The sequence below is a fragment of the Musca autumnalis genome, unplaced genomic scaffold, assembly GCF_047663935.1.
Source record: "Musca autumnalis isolate F117 unplaced genomic scaffold, ASM4766393v1 scaffold_3, whole genome shotgun sequence".
Taxonomy (NCBI): domain Eukaryota; kingdom Metazoa; phylum Arthropoda; class Insecta; order Diptera; family Muscidae; genus Musca; species Musca autumnalis.
This window is the reverse complement of record NW_027411866.1, coordinates 116069238-116092335: the sequence shown is the minus strand read 5'-3', so window position 1 is coordinate 116092335 and position 23098 is coordinate 116069238. Positions and strand designations below refer to the sequence as shown.

Below are 23098 nucleotides of genomic sequence, written 5' to 3'. Positions count from 1 at the left end.
TGGGAAAATAGCTCCATATCTCTGTTTGGCGTTATTGTAGCTTCGTTTTGAGGTGACATTTCTTCAGTCAAATCGATTGGCGAATCTTTTTGTAGAACATTTCATTATCGATGAAGATAATGTGATGAACCCGGAAGGACAGTTCTGCCGTAGGTCAAATCTTCTGAGCAAAATTTTTGTAGAATATTTGGATGCTGATAAATCTCATCTTGTGGTACTTTCCCTAGGGTTCAAGAAATAAAGGACGAAAAGGACATGAAAGCCATTGAGTTAGAAGAATGAAATGTTCTACAAAAAGATTCGCCAATCGATTTGACAGCTACAATAACGCCAAACAGAGATATAGATCTATTTTCCCAAGTATTATAGGGAAAAAATCAAAAACTTCATCGCGCGATATCTCAGAAACTTGACCTATTGCGAAAATTTCCTTTTGGGTTCTTAGTATATTCATCAAGGGCTTTCATCTCCAAGAGAAATTTTCCACCCCCCAGACTTAGAGTTCCATTTTGTGTCACAGTGTAATTGACTAAAATAACTTATATTCCATTTAAATATTGAAAAACAACTTTTAATTTTGATTATATATGGAATAAAGTTATATATAATATTTGTTTTTTTTTTTCAAAATAGTCTGGCTTAATCCCATTGTTGTTGTTTTATTATTTTAAAACAACAAATTTATTAGTGGAAATAGTTTGGCATTGTTTGTTATATATAATATAAAATGATATACATATATATGTATTAATACAATGTTAAAATTTCATTTTGGTTATGTCCTGTTGCCCTATACCTTGTTTTGCCAAAGGTTCTGAAAAATAAAAACCTTTAAAAGCTTTTTTGTGCGGAAGCATTTTTTATCGAATATCTCTATAATTAAAATTTTATGTAATCTTAGGTGAAACTCATTAAAATATCATACAGGACCAAAAATATTTGTCAGAAGCATTGGATGTCATCCATAAACGATTTGAAAATAAAAACAAGTAAGAACGGCGTTAGGTTCGAACGGGGCGATCTTGTTATACCCTCCATTACGAATTATATTGAGGTAAAATGGAACAATTAGTTTCCTTTCTCACGGTGCTCTTGAACCAACTTTAAATAAAAGAAGCTTGCACCTGGGAAGTTTTTGCGGATTCTGAAACTATAATGTTCATAGATAAGAAAAATCGAAAAACGAAAAAAAATCGCCGGCGAACTTTTATATTTTATATCTCGTAGAGATTTTTCTCTGGTACAACATTTTCTTTAATCTCATTTCGACAGGACTTGCGGCTTCTAAGCAAAATCGTGAAAACCTAAAAAACAACTTAAAATGTGAACTTTGACCGCGATTTATTTAAATAACGTTCCGACGAGTTTTTGTTTTTTCTTTCTCGTCTATGAACATTGTAGTTTCAAGAAGACCAAATACCAAATTTCAGCACTTTTGGTAAAACAATGTGAAAAACCTTCAAAATACCTAAATTCGGGAGGTACCGTTCTATGGGGGCTATACCAAAACGTCGATCTATTCCGACACATTTCTGACGGAAAGTTTTTAGACTCAAAGAAGAAATTTCCGATATATCGGTAAGATAATGCGTCTAAAAACTTCAAAATACCGAAAGCCAAGAGGTGCACTTCTATGGCGGATATAGGAAGACGTGGACCTATACTGATAATTCACTTCTGGAATATTTTATAAGCCCATGAAAGATTAAATAACAAATTTCAGTCATTTCGGTGGGATATTGAGGTCATAACCTTCAAAATAACGAGAATCCGGAGGTACCGTTCTATGAGGGCTATATGAAGGCGTGGATCTGTACCGACAAGTTTCATATGAAACGTTTAATACCCCAAATGAATACCATTGCCATTTTGGTGGATTCTTGTGGCCACAACCTTCAAAATACCTAATATCGGGAGGTACCGTTATAGGGTGGCTATATGAAGGCGTGGAACTATACCGACACATTTTTTTTTGGAAAAGTTTTTCACATCCAACGAAGAAAAAATGCCAAATTTTGGCCATTTCGGTGTATAATACGAGGGCGGTTCAGAAACTTCTTAGCCTATCGTTGAAAGAGAATAGTTAGTTTTTCAAAAATATTTTTATTTTTTAATATAATCTCCTGAAACTTCAATGCACTTAGTCCAACGCTTTTCTAGCAATTCTATCAATTGATTAAAATAGTTTTCCTCAAGGTCTTCAAAATAGTGGTTTACAACTGTAATTGCATCTTCATTTGAGGTAAAACGCTTGCCAGCAAGGAATTTTTTTAGATTTGGGAACAAGTAAAAGTCACTGGGAGCTAAATCAGGAGAATAAGGTGGGTGGTCAAGCAACTCGTACTTTAATTCGTTAATTTTAGCCATTTTTAAAACACTCTTGTGCGCTGGTTTTTCTTGATGAAAAATTTGTACATTTAATTGATCTAAAAAGTTGCAATAGTACTCTGAATTTATTGTTTTACCCTTTTGCAGATAGTCAATCAAAAAAAAATACCTTAGAAGTCCCAAAAAACCGTTGCCATAACCTTACCAGCCGATTGAATTGTTTTTGCCTTCTTTGGGGCACTTCCTCCAGCTTCAGTCCATTGTTTGGATTGTTTTTTTGTCTCTGGAGTATAGTGGTGGATCCATGTCTCACCAAAAGTTATGAAACGACGCTTAAAATCCATTTTATTTCGCTTAAAACGATCCAAACAAGCATAAGAAATGTTCATTCTTATGCGTTTTTGATCGACTGTTAGCAAATGCGGCACCCATCTTGAAGAAAGCTTTTTCATCTGTAGTTCTTCATGCAAAATTAAATGGACTCGATCATTTGAGATGCCCATGATATTAGCAATTTCACGCACTTTTATTCGTCGATCATTTAATATCATATCATGCACTTTGGCTACAATTTCTGTTGTTGTTGCTGTTTTTGGACGTCCACAACGTGGTTCATCTTCAATGCTTGTACGACCACGTTTAAATTCAGCAACCCAATTTTTTACTGTTGCATATGAAGGAGCACTTTCACCTAACATATTCACCATATCATTATGAATTTCTTGTCCTGATAAACCTTCTTTATGTAAATATTTAATGACAGCACGCATTTCTAATTTTTCCATTGTAAAAAAATTGCGGATGCGTCTTTTTTAAACACCTGTTTCTATATGAAGGAGTTGCCAGATCGAAACAAAATTTAACATGTGTTCATAACAGAGATGGAAGTTTCCAAAACACTTAACTTTTTTCTGTTTATACCGCGCTTTTTGTGCTAGACAAAGAAGTTTCCGAACTGCCCTCGTAAGGGTACAACTTTCAAAATGGCGAAAATCGGCCACAACCTTCAAAACACCGAAAATCGGGAGGTACGTTCTATGGGGGCTATATAAAGGCGTGGACATATACCGACAAATTTCATATGGAACGTTAAATACCCCAAATGAATACCAAATACAGATTTCGGTGGATTATTGTGGCCACAACCTTCAAAATACCGAATATCTGGAGGTACCGTTCTAGGGGGGCTATATGAAGGCGTGGACCTATACCAACAAATTTCTTTGGAAAAGTTTCGGTGTTATTATGAGGCTGAAACCCTCAAAATAGCGAAAACCGGGTGGTACCGTTCTATCGGGGGCTATATCAAAACGTGGACCGATATAGCCAATTTGTAATACTGAACATCCTAGGAGTAATAGAAACTTCTATACCAAAGTACAAAGCTTTATCTTAAAAATTGCGAGCTGTATCTTGACTTCCACAGACGGACATTGTTATATCGACATAGAATTTTACCCTGTTTCCAGAATATATGGCGAAAACCAAAAATGTTTTACAATCGATGAATCCGAGTTTCACCCATTCAGAATTCGCGAACTGTTAACATATTCTATATAGTATGATATACATTCTTTAAAATGAAGTATTTTAGGAGGAATCCCATAAGGTCGACCATTAAAATTAATTTACGTGGAAGCTGTGTTGGCATCAATGTAGAAAAATATGTAAAAATGGGTTGAAGCCAACAATTTTTTTTGCTCCCTTCCGATTTCTGGCTTAACCTTACATTTTATTAACATATGCCCAAAGAAAGACTCAAAGAATACTTCATGGGCAATATGATACTAGTGTATCATTTTTCGATATATTCAGTGCATCCACCTAAAATTGATGCTGACATTTTGAAGCCGGAATTTCTGGGTTTTTGATTTTTTTAATAATTCGGACGCGCAACAAGATAATATTCAAAACTCATAATAGGATTATAGAACTCGTGATTTTACATCGTATAATGCATATCTCATGAGTGTGCTCCTTACAGCATCCTAGTAATTGGAGTCTAAAGGCCAATATTTAATGCGTGAATTTTTTTAAAAAACTTTTTTTTTGCGTTTAAAATTTACAATTGTCATTCAATTTCCTTTGTACCGCGCGTGAATTTATTTTTTTTTTGCGACGGATCTAATGAGCCCATTCGCGATCGATCCATCCACTAAAACCGCGGATATAGATACCCTGAATTTTACCCACTTTAAGGTTTTTTGCATTGTGTGATGCAACTGGCGGCACACTTTGACCGCTGAGTGAAACATCGAAATATGCATAGATATTAAAAGCGATTGATTCGCTTGATCCAAAAACGGATGCGCATCAACTGATTTCTTGATGAAGTTTTAGCAGTACACATTAATTATTGTATGGGATTTTAGCGAAATAGTTGGAGAACTCTCAAATATTTTTTCTAATTTTTCGAATCAAACCAAAAAATATACACTGTCCGTCACTTGAATAGGACACCCTACCAATTTTTTCCAATCTTAATTTTTTCCGAAATTATGCAAAATATGAAGTGTTGAAGATTTTTTATATTTAGTTTTAAGTGTTTGGAGTAAACTTAGTCATTCATTTGTATTCATATCTGATTTATATAAGAATTATATGACGAAAGCAAAATAAAGTCAAAAATTCATGTAAAAAAAATTGCGTCATTTAAATAGGACCCCCTTAAAAACTTGCGTATACATAAAGATTGTAGTAGAATATCGATGTACATTCACTCTATATTAAAACGGAATAATTTCAGTAATATTCAGTAAAAGTATATCCCTCCAGATTAAGGATACACCCCTATATCCTGCTTTGGCAAGGAATCGCACAATTTCCTTTCATAATCACGTGTAATGCTTAACAATGGTTGCACTATTCCTTCAATAAGTTTATTTTTGGAAGCGTACTGTCTGTCAGAGTCGTAGATTTTACACAGAAGTCTTTCCTATACATTTTAGAAAATATTTACCACTACAAAATATGGCGGTCCCTTCAGGATATCCGGATAATTTTTTCCGAAATTATGCAAAATATGAAGTGTTGAAGATTTTTTATATTTAGTTTTAAGTGTTTGGAGTAAACTTAGTCATTCATTTGTATTCATATCTGATTTATATAAGAATTATATGACGAAAGCAAAATAAAGTCAAAAATTCATGTAAAAAAAATTGCGTCATTTAAATAGGACCCCCTTAAAAACTTGCGTATACATAAAGATTGTAGTAGAATATCGATGTACATTCACTCTATATTAAAACGGAATAATTTCAGTAATATTCAGTAAAAGTATATCCCTCCAGATTAAGGATACACCCCTATATCCTGCTTTGGCAAGGAATCGCACAATTTCCTTTCATAATCACGTGTAATGCTTAACAATGGTTGCACTATTCCTTCAATAAGTTTATTTTTGGAAGCGTACTGTCTGTCAGAGTCGTAGATTTTACACAGAAGTCTTTCCTATACATTTTAGAAAATATTTACCACTACAAAATATGGCGGTCCCTTCAGGATATCCGGATTTCTTCTGAGAAATGCTAGTATTCGCTGCTCGAAGTGTTTAAAATGGACCAATATCGTGATGAAATTACCACTCCTGACATCCGAAAATGCTTTCCACTACTGGAAAAGACTTTTTTAGAATTCCTTTGTAAGATATCGTACGCATTTAAGGTGAAAGGAATTGACGCCAAAGTCCTTCATAATTATTAAGGACTCTCCTCATCAAGTAAACAATTGCCTAACTATATATCTATTTTTTTGAGTTCATTGAATGGAAGATAACTTTCTTTATTGTTTCTGTAGCGATGAAGGTGCTTTTATGGTGTTGGAACTCTTTACTAATTATGAAGGACATTGACATTAATTCCTTTCACCTTAAATGCGTGCGATATCTTACAAAGGAATTCTAAAAAAGTCTTTTCCAGTAGTGGAAAGCATTTTCGGATGTCCGGAGTGGTAATTTCATCACGATATTGGTCCATTTTAAACACTTCGAGCAGCGAATACTAGCATTTCTCAGAAGAAATCCGGATATCCTGAAGGGACCGCCATATTTTGTAGTGGTAAATATTTTCTTAAATGTATAGGAAAGACTTCTGTGTAAAATCTACGACTCTGACATACAGTACGCTTCCAAAAAAAAACTTATTGAAGGAATAGTGCAAGCATTGTTAAGCATTACACGTGATTATGAAAGGAAATTGTGCGATTCCTTGCCAAAGCAGGATATAGGGGTGTATCCTTAATCTGGAGGGATATACTTTTACTGAATATTACTGAAATTATTCCGTTTTTAATATAGAGTGAATGTACATCGATATTCTACTACATTCTTTATATATACGCAAGTTTTTAAGGGGGTCCTATTTAAATGACGCAATTTTTTTACATGAATTTTTGACTTTATTTTGCTTTCGTCGTATAATTCTTATATAAATCAGATATGAATACAAATGAATGACTAAGCTTACTCCAAACACTTAAAACTAAATATAAAAAATCTTCAACACTTCATATTTTGCATAATTCTGGAAAAAAATAAGCTAAGAAAAAAATCAAGTGACGGGCAGTGTATTTGCAACAATATTTTCCAACAATAAGTTTTTCTCTTTTGTTGTTGCTATAATATGCAATTTATGTACCCAATCTCTATAAATTTGGTATCATATTTTTCTACGCATTGTCTAGATTCCGCATATATTTTTTAATTTATTTTTTGAGGGTTTGTACGGACTCTGGGACAGCATAATTTGGATTTTCTTCAAATTTGTTGTATTATTTGTTGATTTTCCGCGAAAATAATAATAAATTTAATAACTATTTAAACATCTACGAATATATATGGAATGCTGTTAGCGATTTATGCATAAATTTTCTCATAACAACAAATAAGATATTTTTAAATATTTTTTCTTTATATGAGAATAAAAACCGCTATAACTTTTGCGCGCATCGTCCAATTTTGTGAACGCGAACAGATTTGAAACCATAATTTTTTCTTAATCTCTATGCCAAAAATTGTAGATGTGCTCGCAAAAATTTTTTTTTTATTTTTTTCAAATGGAATTGCAAAGGATTTTTGGTTTTCGCCATATATACTTTATAGGATCTCCAATGAATATTTTGATGTTTAACAAACGGGATGACAAATTTAATTATTCCCTATTATGGTATTGGGTATAATGAACGAAAAGACAAATGAACTTTCCTAATATTGACTAGCGCCGCAAATGTTTTAAGGGCCATGGTTCCCTGAACTTCACTTGAATTATGTATCGTATCGTTCCATAAATTCAGGCCCAATATTCATCGTTCTAATCTTAACTGAACTAAAACCACTCGTTTTTGCCCTGGCAGCTGGCGTTCTTATGCTGCGATGGATGGAAGATGGTCTCCGAGTACGTCATTCATTTTGTACCTTTGTACTGCCTCGTTGGTCCAGAGGTTCTCGCTTATACCTTCGGACCTCCCTTTTCAGATCTCGAGGATCCCTCCTGACATGTGGCAGGGAAGCTCCCGCGGTAACTGCATGTTGTGTTGCTTCGGGCGGTATTATGGCAAGTTTGAATGTTCTTCCATTGCGTCCTATTGCGCACTGGTCCCGTAGCATACCAAGGACCGGCATATTGCTTTATAAGAGGGCAACAAGGTTTCTTTGTGAGCAACCCTCGTGCTGCCGGCAAGCGACTCGAGAATCTCATTCCTGCTTCTGATCTTGTCGCAAATTACATTCGGTATCTTGGGTAGTTAGTGGTCGGAATCAAGCGTTTCTCTTTATGGTATAAAAACATATTACTAAACTCTCCATATCTATGATATTAACTTATACAAATTCGCAATTATCCTCACAATATCATTGAACCTTAACAATTCGCAGCATGTGACACAACATAAAGATGCGAACAAAAGACTTTCGCCTAACGAATGTTTGACATGCAACCAAAAATTACTTTTAAAGACATAGCTTTCTTCAATAAGGCACGATTACCTTGAACAGGTGACATGTGGAAAATATTTGCAATTGTCACCAATTCAAGGTGGAGGACAAAAATGAAGTAGAAGAAGGTATGTTAACTGCATAACTGGTGTGCGCAAAAAAATACTCATGAACATAAACACTAATTAACGGTGTTGTAAAACAATTACGTGAAAGAATGTAATGAACTTTTGTTGTAGTTGTTGTTGGATGGCTTTGTAGGAAAAACAATGTGTTTGGAGTTGTTGTTATTACAACTAAAATTTGCAAAATTTTATTTATAATCCATCTAAAACAAAACCCGGTCCTGACCGGCTTATATATTGCAAAGCCCAGGATTTATCTTGGTCTCTCTCATCTCTAGTGGACCCAGACTACCCCTTGGTGTTACCTGGTGAGCTGTCTTTAACACCCGTTTAAGGTAGTGAGCTAACATGTGCCGTACGTTTACCCATTATAATGATAAAAACTTGGGTTTGGGCGTCCCTCCCCTAGAAAAAGCATCCTACTATGAAACAAAGGAAAACAAAAACAAACCCCTCTAAAGTTGACGACCCCCGCAAACGTTTTAAGGGCCATGATCTGCGAATCTGCACCTATAATGTTCGCACTCTTTATGAGAAGGTTAGGTTGAAAAGAAGGGTGATGCAAGATCACCACATGTCCGTGTGGACATACACTTAAGCCATGCGGAGGCCTGTTGTGCGCTCTAATTTGGGGTCAGGGTGAGGTTGTACATTAGATTATAAGAATTTACTAGCTAAATTCCTGATTATTTTTTGACGATAGTTTAGGATTTCTGTCCTATTGACATAGTCTCTTAAATTTTTGATCTCGATTGTATTATGTCGCTCCCTAGTAACTGGGTTCTCAGGTTTGTGAAGGCCTGGCAACAGTGTTCCAACGTTTCGTCGTCCTCTCCGCATGCTCTGCATTCACTTTTTTTTGCACAATCTATTTTGTGCAGGTGCGCTTGTAGCCCCAGGTGTCCTGTAAGGATGCCCGTCAGCCGACTGATGTCTTTCTTGCTTAGTAAAAGTAGTTCCTTTGGTTTGTCCTCGTTTGGGTTCCCCAATAGGATTTCTGTGATTTTTCCCTTTTCTTCACTACTCCAGAGGGATATACATATGTGCATTTCTTGCCCATGCCTTTTCCGCCTGAAGTATCGTATTATGATCAGGCAGTCGGAGGGAGATTTTCGTTTTCGGTTCCATGATATAAAGACCCAGTCCGGTTCTCCCCCCTAGCACAGCCCCATCCGTAAACCCTCAGCTTCCAGCGGGAATCAGTGCTAGAGCTCTATCGATCCAAATGTCTCTGTCTGGTATTAAAACTTCACACAATGCTAGTTCACTAGTTTCAGGTATACGGTCTGATACTATTTGGTTTGTAGATTCACCCGTTGTGACCTTTAGTATGTTTTGGTGGTATGTTTGGTGGTCTTTACCGATCCACTCACTCGTCGACTTTAGCCTTGTAGCTGCGATGGCTGCCTTACAATTTACCTGAATTTATATTGTGTGTACAAACAACATTGTTTCTAAAGCCCTAGTCGTTGTGGTCTTCATTGTCCCGGTAATGTTCAGGCAACATGTTCTTTGGACTTTTTGCAATATCTTCACATTGCATTTTTTGTCCATAGCTGTCCACCATACCACAGACGCGTATGTTAAGATTGGTCTAATTACGCTTCTGTATAGCCAGTGTGTCATCCTATGATTAAAACCCCATTTTGAGCCTATCGCCCTTCTACAAGTTAACCAACAATTTGGGCCCTGTTGGCCCTTTCTTGAATATGGTCTTCCGATTTAAGTTTCCTATCCAGAATTACACCTTAACTGTATATTTATTGTCTTATTTAGGAAAACTGGTTCCTCGTAGTTTCCCACTTTCGTTTTCCTAGTGAATAGACATAGTTCCGTTTTTGCCGGGTGAAACATCAAACTGTAGTGGGAGGCTCTAACGCATTTTTTGGTTAATTTGCTTTAATTGCGGTAATTAACGAAATTTGTCACTACAAACATAATGTTGGCGCTAGGTTCTACCGATAGCAACCATGTTGCCAATTCATAATTTTGAGTTTTAAATTTACCGATTTTTGTCGGTAAATAAAAATTTCGTTAGAGAATCCCACTATTGATGGCTTTGGTACAGGCAAATCCTCCTGTAGAGACCAGCAGAGTAATTCGGCAAACTAATACAAATAGTGGGCTCGGGATATGGATAGAGCATTTTTCCAAACTATTGGTATCCAATACTAACGAAGACGACGGAGTTACCACAAATCCAATTCCAGAAGATGGTATTGAATGTATACCGCCCGACCGAGATGGGATAAAGACAGCAATAAACCGGCAGCAGGAGCCGATGGCCTACCAGCCGAGTTGTTCAAATCAGGATACGCTGATACTCCATACATCTGCATCTGCTAGTTAGCACCATCTGGCATGAAGAACGCGTACCCGACGATTGGAACGTGAGCATCCTATGTCCAGTCCACAAGTAAGGAGATAAAACAGTGTGCTTCAATTACAGGGGCACATGTCTGCTCCCTATTGCATATAAGATAGTATCTGACATATTGTGTGAGCGACTAAAGCCTATGATCAATGAAATAATTGGACCCTGTCAGTGCTTTAGACCAGGCAAATCCACCATTGACCAGATATTTACCTTGATACTAATTCTGGAAAAATGCAGATCGACCTCTACCATATTTTTGTCTATTATAACGCAGCCTTCGACAACCCTATACGTTCAAAGGTATCCCAAGCCATGTCTGATTTTGGTATCCTCGTTTGTGAGATGACATTAACTGTTACTTAGTCCTCAGTTAAACTAGGAAAGAACCTCTCTGAACAGTTTAGTACATGTGATCTCTGCAACATCCTGCTGGAAAAGATTATACGTCAATTTACACCAATAGCCATATGTTACTTATGCTGACGATATAGATATCATGGGACGATCAGTAAAAGAAGTAACTGATACCTTTAAGAAAGTTGAAGGAGAATCTGCTAAAGTGCGTCTGGCGGTAAACGGAGAATGAGTGATGATGAACCCGCTAAAAAGGCGTATAAATACAGGCTGCTTATGTAGAACTCAAGGCTTCGGTGGAGCGAACAAGTGAAATACGACATCAGAAAACGCCATATCTCGGATTGGGGAAATACAACAACAAACAGAGAGGAAAGGAGATTTTTTCTTAGTTCGGCTTATGGAACAAATGTTTTGTAAATGGCCAGCTAAGTAAGTATATAAGAACTAAACCAAAACCCAAGAGTTTAATGTGGGAAAGAGGTTAATGTGGGAATAATTCAAAACATATTTCCAAGGTCTACATTATTATTATTTTTTTCACATGGGAAAATTAGAATATGAAATTAAAGCCCTTCGAGGAAGCTGACTAAATATTAAAATTATAAATACCTTCTTGGAGGAAGCTGACCAAATTTTTAAATTATAAACAACTTTTCTATAGTAAATTTTGTATTTACAAATTGACTTTGGTAGTTTTTGATTTCATGGGCCAAGAGCACACAAATCTCACTCGATGGTCATTGGTATGCCAAGATTTTAATTATTATGTTTTTGCACAAATGTTCAAAATAATTTGTGGTGGTTATACAAACGGATTTAATGGTTAATTAAAAAAATAAATGTTTTATTTCATAGCTAAAGGCGAAGATATTGTTTCCAAGCCATGTGTTCAAAACCATTTTTGTAGAAGCGCAACTCTTCAACTCGAAACAAGTGCAAATTGTTCAATACTACATTTGTTATTATTAATTAATTTATTTTATTTGCTGTCTGAGTTAAACTAACAACACATTCCACAAGTGGCAGGCAAACATCATCATCATCCTCATTTTCGGCCCGTAATTTGTTGCAAAGGGGTGGAGTGGAGGATTTGTGCATACCACGCATGCAACAAACATCAGGTTTGAATATTTTTTCATTAGTTCAATTAATGTTTTTCTTGCTGTTGGCGTTGTTGCTATCTTTGCATAAAAATGTATATTTTTTGAATTAACAAGGTGTTTGATTGCCAGTGTTGAGGTTGTTTGTCTATCTGCCAGTCTGTCCATTTTAGATTCAATGTCTGCCTGCCTGTCCAATTTACCTTGAATATTTCTGTTAGCTTTGAATGAAAAAAAACAACTTGTGGAAAAACTCCCTCCACACATGATCATTAAGAAGGAGGTGCATGTGTACATAGGGTTGCCATTAGCTTCTTTGTTTTGTATGACGTCACCGGGTTTGAACATTTCGTCATCAGCTTATACTGCCGATCAGCCGATTTATTGCTGTCATGACCTCACTTCGGCTAGGTGGTAAACACTCAATGCCGTCATTGGGATGACGATATCAGAAGCTTGATGAAATTCTCCTTCCAGATCCTCAGTACGATATCTGTATCACTTTCCAGATTCCCTTCATCATTTTTGCAGGAGAATGTTCCGTGTTTTACACTCTTATAAGATTTTCGGACTTTATTCTGACTCCTGAACATCTCGAGTTTTTCACGCTCAGGTTTTTTCCAGCTCTTTATCCCTTCTTCCTTTTCAAAATGTATACATACATTGGAAAACGGCAACCCTCAGCACCTGTGTCTATCTATGATAAATACTTATTGCCATAACCATAATAGTGATATGATGGCTGACTTTATTCATAAAATCAGGCTTTGAGCCTCAAAGACAAGAAAAAGGCTGTCAGTTTTGCAAGCGAGAGCTATGGCACACACACTAACTCGTTTATGCCCAAGCACATTGAACCGGCATTTTTAATCACGAATCAAGATCATGGCTAAAATTTTATTTATGTGCAGACACACTCCAAAGTCGTAAAAACAAAAACTAATCTCCTTACAGGTTTTGTATTTATTTTTGGTAGTCCTAAGAAATTGGATAAACTTGTTGCGGCCAAAAACTTTGTTGACGTATAGTGAATTCAAATAAAATTTGATTAATTAATTGGAAAATGCTTCCGAAATGTGAGAAAACGCAATGAAAAAATTTGTTAAAATTAACCAATCGGAGGTGGAAGCATTTTGCACTAAATGGAGTTGTTGTTAATAAATGTCAAAAGTAGATTTTATGTATTATAAATTAGTATTCGGATTCATAATAAAAAAATTTCAGTGTTACACGCAGTGAAAAAATATTTTTCGCTTATGTTGGAACAACAATATCTATTTATGTTCCAACAATCCATTTGTTTTGTTCAAGCTTTGCAATTGCAAATCAAAAAATATCATCGTTTGCTCCAAACATGCAAAACAAAAACAACTTGCAAAATTGTTCAATATTGTAAAAATCATTGACAATACCTATAGTAGGAACTATCATAATCTAGAATTTTTACAAAAACTATTGTCAGCCCAGAAAACCTGTTACTGAAATTTTTGATTTGATCGTATATAATTCTCGTATACACTTTCCACATAACTTTCATATAAATGTCAGGTATGTATAATATTATGAGCATTGACAAACACTACACATGGCCAGGTTTTGCCAGGTCTAACTCAAAAGACAACAAATTGACTGAAGAAACATAACTACTCCATTGCGCTCATCCTTCAAACACCTACACGCAACATAAGGAATACCATAAAACCACAACAAATATGAAAAGGAAACACAAATTAACGACCAAAAAACACTTCTCAGATTGTGGTGTAACTTAACTTTCAAAACACAAAGAAAAATAAGAAAGAGGAAACAAATAAAAACTAGAATCTCATGGTGTACATACACAAAAAAGAACAAAGATAAAATAAAAAAGCAAAGATAAGGGGAAGTCATAGAAACAAAACTCACCAATAGGCTATATCATTTATTTGAATTCCGCGTTGATCTGGAGATATAGCATCAAAACCGGAGGTACCTCCAAAAAATTTAGATTTTGTATGCAAATATCTTTAGAACTGTTACATATACAATCTCTAAATTTGGTATATGTGACGGACTTTGATGTAAAAATAAATTTACCAAATGATTTTCAAATCGGTTCAGATTTTGATATAGCTCCCATTGACATATATTTTCAGCCGACTTCCTTATTTCTTGCACCAAACACGCTATAAATGTCCAATTTCAATGAAATTTAGAATGAGTGATGAAATGTGTTCTAGAAATAAATGTGCCAAATTATATCGAAATCGGTTCAGATATGAATATAGCTCCCATATATATTTTCGGCCGATATCCTGTATTTGATGCACCAAACACGCTATATATGTGCAATTTCGCTGAATTTTGGAATTTGTGACGAAATTTGGTCTAGACATAAATGTGACAAATTGTATCGAAATCGGTTCAGATTTGAATATAGCTCCCATATATATTTTCGGCCGATTTCCTGTATTTGATGCACCAAACACGCTATATATGTTCAATTTCGCTGAATTTTGATATGTGTGACGGAATTTGGCCTAGACATAAATGTGCCAAATTATATCGAAATCGGTTCAGATTTCAATATAGCTCCCATACATATTTTCGGCCGATTTCCTGTATTTGATGCACCAACCACGCTATATATGTTCAATTTCGCTGAATTTTTAAATGTGTGACGAAATTTAGTCTAGACATAAATGTGCCAAATTATATCGAAATCGGTTCAGATTTGCATATAGCTCCCATATATATTTTCGGCCGATTTCCTGTATTTGATGCACCAAACACGCTATAGATGTCCAATCACGCTGAATTTTGGGATGTGTGACGGAATTTGGTGTAGACATAAATGTGTCAAATTATATCGAAATCGGTTCAGATTTGAATGTAGCTCCCATATATATTTTCGACCGATTTGAGATATTTGATGCAGTAAACACGCTATATATGACTAATTTCGCTGAAATTTAAATTTTGTTCCAGAAATTAATGTGCCAACTTATATCGAAATCGGTTAAAGTCCAATTTACATATGCACATTAAATGATTTCGTTTTACGAAATCCTAGAAACAAATGAAGTGTATTTACATCTGTTTTTTTTGCGTCATTTGCTTACGCACACAATCGCACATAGCGAAGCGCACCGGGTTTAGCTAGTAAAATATAAAATTTATAATATCTATATTAATAAAAGAGTAAAGTGATTGACTGACTGACTGACTTAATGATTCATCAACGCCCAGACGAAACGACTTAAGCTAGAATCCTGAAATTTTGGGTGTGGATCACTCTTGGTCCGAAGGGGTCAGATAAGGCTGGGTTTTTGGAAATTCTAACTGGAAGGGTACGAAAAGTACTAAAAGGTACTAAATATGGTACCGTTTGTATTTGGCGAGCCGGTAGAGCTAGAACTTTGAAATTTGGAATGAAGGTCACTGATGGAGTGTAGGAAAGATGTGCTAAAAGGTTTTTAGAAATTCGAACTATAAGTGTACGAAAAGTACTAAAGTGTACTAAATTTGGTGCCAATTCGTATTTTGTGAACGGATAAAGGTTAAAGGTTGAAATTTGGTGTGAGAATCAAGGTTAAAAGGCACAGTTGACATAAGGAGGTGGCTTAGGAAAAGTGTACACATGTGTACGAAAAGTACTAAATGGTACTAAATTTGGTACAATTATGATTTTTGCGAACGGATAGAGCTGGAATCCTGAAATTTTGAATTAAGGCTACTGTTGGATAGTAGAATGTACGTATTTTTGAAAATTAGTACTTATGGGTACGAAAAGTACTAAATTGTACTAAATTTGGTACACTTATGATTTGGACGAACGGATAGAGTTGGAATCCTGAAATTTTGAACTAAGGCTACTGTTGGAGAGTAAGATGGAAGTAGTTTTGAAAATTCGTACTTATGGGTACGAAAAGTACTAAATGGTACTAAATTTGGTACAATCATAATTTGGGCAAACGGATAGAGCTGGAATCCTGAAATTTGGAACTAAGGCTACTGTTGGAGAGTAAAATGGATGTAGTTTTTAAAATTCGTACTTATGGGTACGAAAAGTACTAAATGGTACTAAATTTGGTACAATTTGGATTTAGGTTGAACGGATAGAGCTAGAATACTGAAATTTTGAATTAATGCTACAGTTGGAGGGTAGAATGGAAGTAGTTTTAAAATTTCGTACTTATGGGTACGAAAAGTACTAAATGGTACTAAATATGGTACAATTACGATGTTGGGCGAACGGATAGAGCTGGAATCCTGAAATTTGAATTAAGGCTGCTGTTAGATTAGAATGGAAGTAGTTTTGAAAATTCGTACTCATGGGTACGACAAGTACTAAATGGTATTAAATTGGGAATAATTACGATTTGGGCGAACGGATGAAGCTGGAATCCTGAACTAAGGCTACTGTTGGAGAGTAGAACGGAAGTAGTTTTGAAAATTCGTACTTATGGGGACGAAAAGTACCAAATGGTACTAAATTTTGTACAATTTTGATTTAGGTTGAGCGGATAGAGCTGGAATCCTGAAATTTTGAATTAAGGCTGCAGGTGGAGAGTAGAACGGAAGTAGTTCTGAAACTTCGTACTTATGGGTACGAAAAGTACCAAATGATACTAAATTTGGTACAATTACGATTTGGGCGAACCGATAGAGCTGGGATCCTGAAATTTGAATTAGAAAGTAGAATGGAATCAGTTTTGAAAATTCGTACTTATGGGTACGACAAGTACAAAATGGTACTAAATTTTGTACAATTTTGATTTAGGTTGAGCGGATAGAGCTGGAATCCTGAAATTTTGAATTAAGGCTGCAGGTGGAGAGTAGAATGGAAGTAGTTCTGAAACTTCGTACTTATGGGTACGAAAAGTACTAAATGGTACTAAATTTGGTACAATTACGATTTGGGCGAACGGATAGAGCTGGGATCCTGAAATTTGAATTAGAGAGTAGAAAGGAATCAGTTTTGAAAATTCGTACTTATGGGTACGACAAGTACAAAATGGTACAATTTGGATTTAGGTTGAACGGATAGAGCTGAAATCCTGAAATTTTGAATTAAGGCTACAGTTGGAGGGTAGAATGGAAGTAGTTTTGAAAATTCGTACTTAGGGGTACGAAAAGTACTAAATGATACTAAATTTGGTACAGTGGGTATTTGGGGGAACGGATAGAGCTAGAGTCCTGGAATTTGGTAAGACTACGATTGGAGTGTAGGATTGAGACATTGAGGTAGTTTTTGAAGTTCATACTTATGGCCACGAAATATACCAAATGGTACAATTTGAGTGCACCGATAGCGCTGGAATCACGTTTTTTGGAATTAAGGTTACTGGTGAAGTGAAGGATTGAGATAGTTTTGGAAAATCGTACTATTGGGTGTAGGAACAGTGCTGGAATCTGCATTTTTTGGATTTAGTGTGAGTACTGGTGTACAATGTTGGTCTAGCTGTTAACATGTAAGGGTGAGATACGGCTAATCTGTTTGAAAATCAAACTAAAGCGGTACGAACGGTACTAAAATAACAATAAATATTGATTAAAATTGGTATAAGTACAATAAAATTTTCAGTGTTCCCATTTTCATATTATATATTGTTTATTTGTTTTTTATATCCTTTCCGCATACGAAGTAGCGGGCAAATTGCTAGTAATATATAAAATATAAAATATAATATATAAAATGTAAAATATAAAATATAAAATATAAGATATAAAATAAAACAAGTGAGCAAAGGCTATAGTCGGGACGGGGACGACCATGTGATACCCTACACCACTACCCCTGTGCATAAGCTTTTCACTGGTAAACATTTATTTTAGGGAACATAATAATAATCAACAAAAATATGCTTCTTTCTCTCTGGGACCCCCATAAGCAACCAAAATTTTGTGACCATCCGATCAAAATTTCGACCTGTATAATGGAAGAATTGGATGCATTACCGACTATTGTGGTATATGCCTTGTTTGACCACCTTCGCCAATCTACTTTACACCAATGTACAGGTAATATTTTCTTCTTCCATTGACAGGCTTTGTCGTTGAAATAACCCTACTAGAAAGCGATATATTCACAAAGAATAAAATTTTGAATTTGTCTCCACATGAGTTTTTACCCACTCCGATCCCTAAATATTATCCGACTATCACCAAAATCAATAGGCATCTTCCTCTGTGGGGCCCCCATCAACCCCCAAAAATTCGTGACTATCCGATCAAAATTCCAACCTGTAGCGTGATTACAAAAAATGGATATATTATATTTTATAATATATTTTGCGATATCTCGGTTGTTTGCTCACTTACGCCAACATACTTTGCGTCAATATAAAGGACATCTTTTCTTCTTCTTTCCTTTTGGAATACTCATACTAGAAGCGGAAATATTCGCATAAGAAAAAAAACGTTGACTTTTCTCCACATAAGCTTTTCGTTTATTCCGACTCCTGAATACTATCCGACCATCACCAAAATAAATAGGCTTCTTCCTCTGTGGGACCCGCATAAAATTCCAAAAACTTCGTGGCGATCCGATCAAAATTGCGACCTGTAGCGTGATTACAAAAAATCGGAAAATGAGATGCATTACCGACTGTTGCGATATCTCTGTTGTTTGACCACCTACGACAACCTACTTTACATCGTTGTAAAGGTGATATTTTCTACTTTCCTTGCCAGGTTTTGCTTTTGATACACCTCTTAAATAAACAGAGATATTGGCTTTGAAATAAAACGTTGACCATTCTCCAAATAAATTTTTGCCCATTCCGACCCCTGAATATTATCCGACCCTCATTAAAATCAGTAGGCTTCTTCCTCTGTGGGACCCCCATTAACCCCCAAAATTTCGTGACGATACGATCAAAATTGCGACCTGTAGGGTGATTACAAAAAAAATCGGCATTATCGACTATTGCCATATCTCTGCTATTTGACCACCTACGACAACCTACTTTACATCGTTGCCAGGTTTTTCTTTTGATATACCTCTTAAAGAAACAGAGATATTCGCTTTGGAAAAAAACGTTGTCTTTTTCTCCACCTAAGTTCTTTACCCTTTCCGACCCCTAAATATTATCCGACCATCACCAAAATCAATAGGCTTCTTCCCCTCCGGGAGCCCCATCAATATCCAAAATTTCGTGACGATCCGATCAAAATTGCGACCTGTAGCGTGATTACAAGGTTTAGATGGGCAGACGGACAGACGGACACACATAGCCAGATCGACTCAGCTCGTCGAGACATTCATTTTGGTATACATAAGTATGGGTCTATGACCATTATTTCGATGCGTTACAAACTTTTTGGCCAAAACCAACTTATAATACCCTCCCCACATAGTGGTGTAGGGTATAAATATATACAATTTATCACTCCTACTAACAATTCCAATATTTTATATTCAAGCCAAGTACACATGTAAATTAAAAATAAACCGGATAGGTGCTGTATAACTACATTAGAAATTAATTAAATTGGATCTGTTTATTTACCCCCCACATTAGAGTTCTGCATAAATCATAACCCATTTATTACAAAGTGCAGAAAGATCTTTGCGAGTGGTTGGAAATCTTGTCTGACCATAGCTATCAACTGGCAACAAGTTTGCCATTAAATTTCACAGCATTTTGAAAAAAATTCTATGTTGCTGCGTGGTAGACTGGAAATTGAACATGTTCACACATGTGCCAAATTCTTTTTGGCAGACAGACACTGAAAACAAACAAAAACTGGACCTGTTTAATGGCTCATAAAATATTAGACATGACCTGTAAACCTAGAAACAAAGTAAAACCAAGGAAAGTCGCAAAAATTCAATTATTTTTTCTTTTGTGCGAATTTGGCGGAATAAAAAATCAATTGCTACTGCCTTCTAAGCAATAAATATGGGTTGTAAAAACTTTTTTATGTTTTTTTCTTTCATTTGGAGTGTTACAAAACGAAATCAATATCCTACCACACACACAGTTTCTGCAAACCTACAAATGGACCACAACAATGCTAATAATAGTGCCTGTCAAAAACAAAATAATTTTTGTTGTATTTCGTTTCTGTCTTAAAATTCAGACAATTTAATAAAGTGCATTTAAGCCATGGCCTCAAATTAAGTAATACAACAACCAATGATCACCAATTGGCTGCCAGTGGTGTTGGTGTTGAAACAAAAAACCACCAACATCACCACTGCTGCTGCGGACAACCGCTAATAATCAAATCACTGAACAACTCCATTTGAATGTAGGTAGGTATTATGCCACCATCACTAAGGCCATTGGTAGCAGACATGGTCCGACCACCACCATTGATTGCCTTAAAAATCTGAATGGTTGTTGACGTTTCCCCAGACTGACGCGTCGGTTGCTTGGCCAACTAGACGTTGTGGCCTCTAAGCACTGCCACCAAAGCTCTGAATATTGAATGGTGCCATAATTGTTGGGTGTAAAATGTTGATCAATTCCACAGACTCGGCAACAACACCACCAACATTATCTTTGCCAGTAGAAATTTGCACAAAAGCCCACCATCAACAACAATAATTATTTTTTTCTTTCGATTTTGTTTGTTTCAGGCAACAACACTGTGGCAGTACCATGGTCTGGTTTTGTTGGGCGGAAATACAAATGTTTTATTGAAATTATTTTAGGGGGTCATTCGGTAAAAAGTCTGTGAGTGGGTCATAGCAGTTAGTAACAAAAGAAAAAAATTGACAATACAACTATGGTAATTGTTGTATTAAATTAATAACGGTAATTTTGTAGCTTTGTGATTTAAGCGTAAAATTTGAAAAAGTCTATGAGATTGGAGGAAATAAAAAATTCAATTTACAGATTAAATTTGGAAATTAAGGTCGCTTTGAAGAGCATGTCCTGTTGTTCCTGACTGCGGCATATAAATACTGGCATCTCAATGTGGAAAATGTATAAGAACTTACTTGGAAAATAAATAATATTAACAGATGGTTGGGTGACGTAGGGGTGAAAGATGCCAAGCAACGGTCCAGACCGGCTTAAAATGGCAAAGTGCAGGATTTATCTTGGCCCCTCTTTCATTTCAAGTGGACACTGACCTCACCGTGGTGTCACCTGGGGAGCTGCCTTTAACACCCGTTAATGGTATTGAATTAACATATCGTCGGTGTCATGGTTAAGTGTTCAATATGCCATTTGCCCGTTTGAAAATCCTATTCGAGCAAATAGCGTATTGAGATAATCGCATTTTAATGTTTTGCGTCATAACTGCGTGGAGCTAACTAAAGAAAATATTTATATTTTTTGCTTGAATTATTAATAGTAGAGGAATATGTATTGGAATGCAAAAGTTATAAAGTTTTTTTTTTTTTTTTTAAATAGAATTTTTTAAATCGAAAATTAAAGTTCTGATTTTTGAAATGCGTTTTTAAACTTGTAAGCATTTAAAATATAAATTCCCTAACTAAAAAAGTAAGGCTTTCGAAACGTCGAAGCGTGGAAAGTAGAGCAGATAGGAGAAAGCTCAGAAAGAGCATAACGGAAAACCATAGAAACCAACCAACCAACAACCACCACCAAAAAAGTCAAAAATGGCGTATGGAACACTTAAGCATGACACCGACGATACGCCGAGCGTCGCCTACTATGAAAAAAACGAAAGAAAAACAAACCCCTGTAAAGTTGACGGCCTCCGCAAACGTTTGAAGGGCCATGATCTGCGAATATGCACCTGGAATGTTCGCACTGTTTATAGAGAAGGTACAGTTTAGGCATTGGAAGATGTACATGAAAAGTACAGGGCCAACATTACTGCCATACAGGAAAAATGATGGCTTGGGAAAGGCGTCACAACAACACCTAAAGGTGACGCACTGTACTATAGCTGCCATGACATAAAGCTTGAGTTTGCTTTATTTGCGCTCATGCTCCCATTGAAGAAGCAGCACCAGACTTAAGCATCTTGACATTCATAAGGGCACCTGACTGTCTCCAGATTAGAAAACAAGAAACCAAATTGATCACGTTGTGATAATTGAAAGAAATGAAAGAGGAGAAACGTCTTTTCCGCGTGAAAAAGAGACAAATAGAAAAGCGGAAGTGTGAAAAAATCGAGATGTACAGGAACCAGAATGAAGTCGGAAAGGTCTACCAAAGTGTGAAACATAAATCTGATGGCTTTGGCACAGGCATATCCTTCTGTAGAGACCACCAAGGTAATTTGGTAACTGATACAGATAGTGTGTTCAGGATATACCAATACTGACGAAGACGACGAAGAGCCGATGGCATACCAGCCGAGATGTTCAAATTCGCAGGCGACACGCAGGAAGAACGCGTACCCGATGATTGGAACCTGAGCATCCTGTATCCCGTCCACAAGAAGGGAGATAAGACTGTGTGCTCTAACTACAGGGGCATTAGTGGCCTCCTTATCAGGGATATTGTGCGAACGACTAAAGCCTATAGTCAACAAAATAACTGGGCCATAGCTACGGGGCTTTAGACCTGGCAAATCCACCATTGACCCGATATTTACACTGCGGCAAATCCTGGAGAAGTACCAAGGGATGCAGATCGATACCCACCACCTTTTTGTCGTTTATAAAGCAGCTTTCGACAGTCCCCTATGTTCATAGGTATTCCAAGCCAAGTCTGATTTTGGTATCCCGGCAAAGTTCATTCAGCTTTGTAAAATGATTTTAACTGATACCCGGTCGTCAGTTAAAATTGGAATGAACCTCTCCGAAGAGTTCAGTAACAAGAGGGGTTTCAAGAGGTGGGTCTGGCGGTAAACTGCGAGAAGATCAAGTTTATGGTATCGATGAGCAATGAGTCCATGAGCTCGGACCAACAGTGGAAGTTGGTTCCTATAATTTTGAGGTAGTAAAAGACTTCGTCTTCCTCGCCACCAC

At 36.2% G+C, this 23098-nt stretch overlaps 1 protein-coding gene across 1 annotated transcript in view; it reads right to left on the bottom strand.

Annotated features, from left to right (window-relative positions):
* LOC141397573 (uncharacterized) overlaps positions 1 to 23098 on the bottom strand; it is a 173480-nt gene that overhangs the window by 29516 nt on the left and 120866 nt on the right. The gene's annotated exons all lie outside the window — the stretch shown is intronic.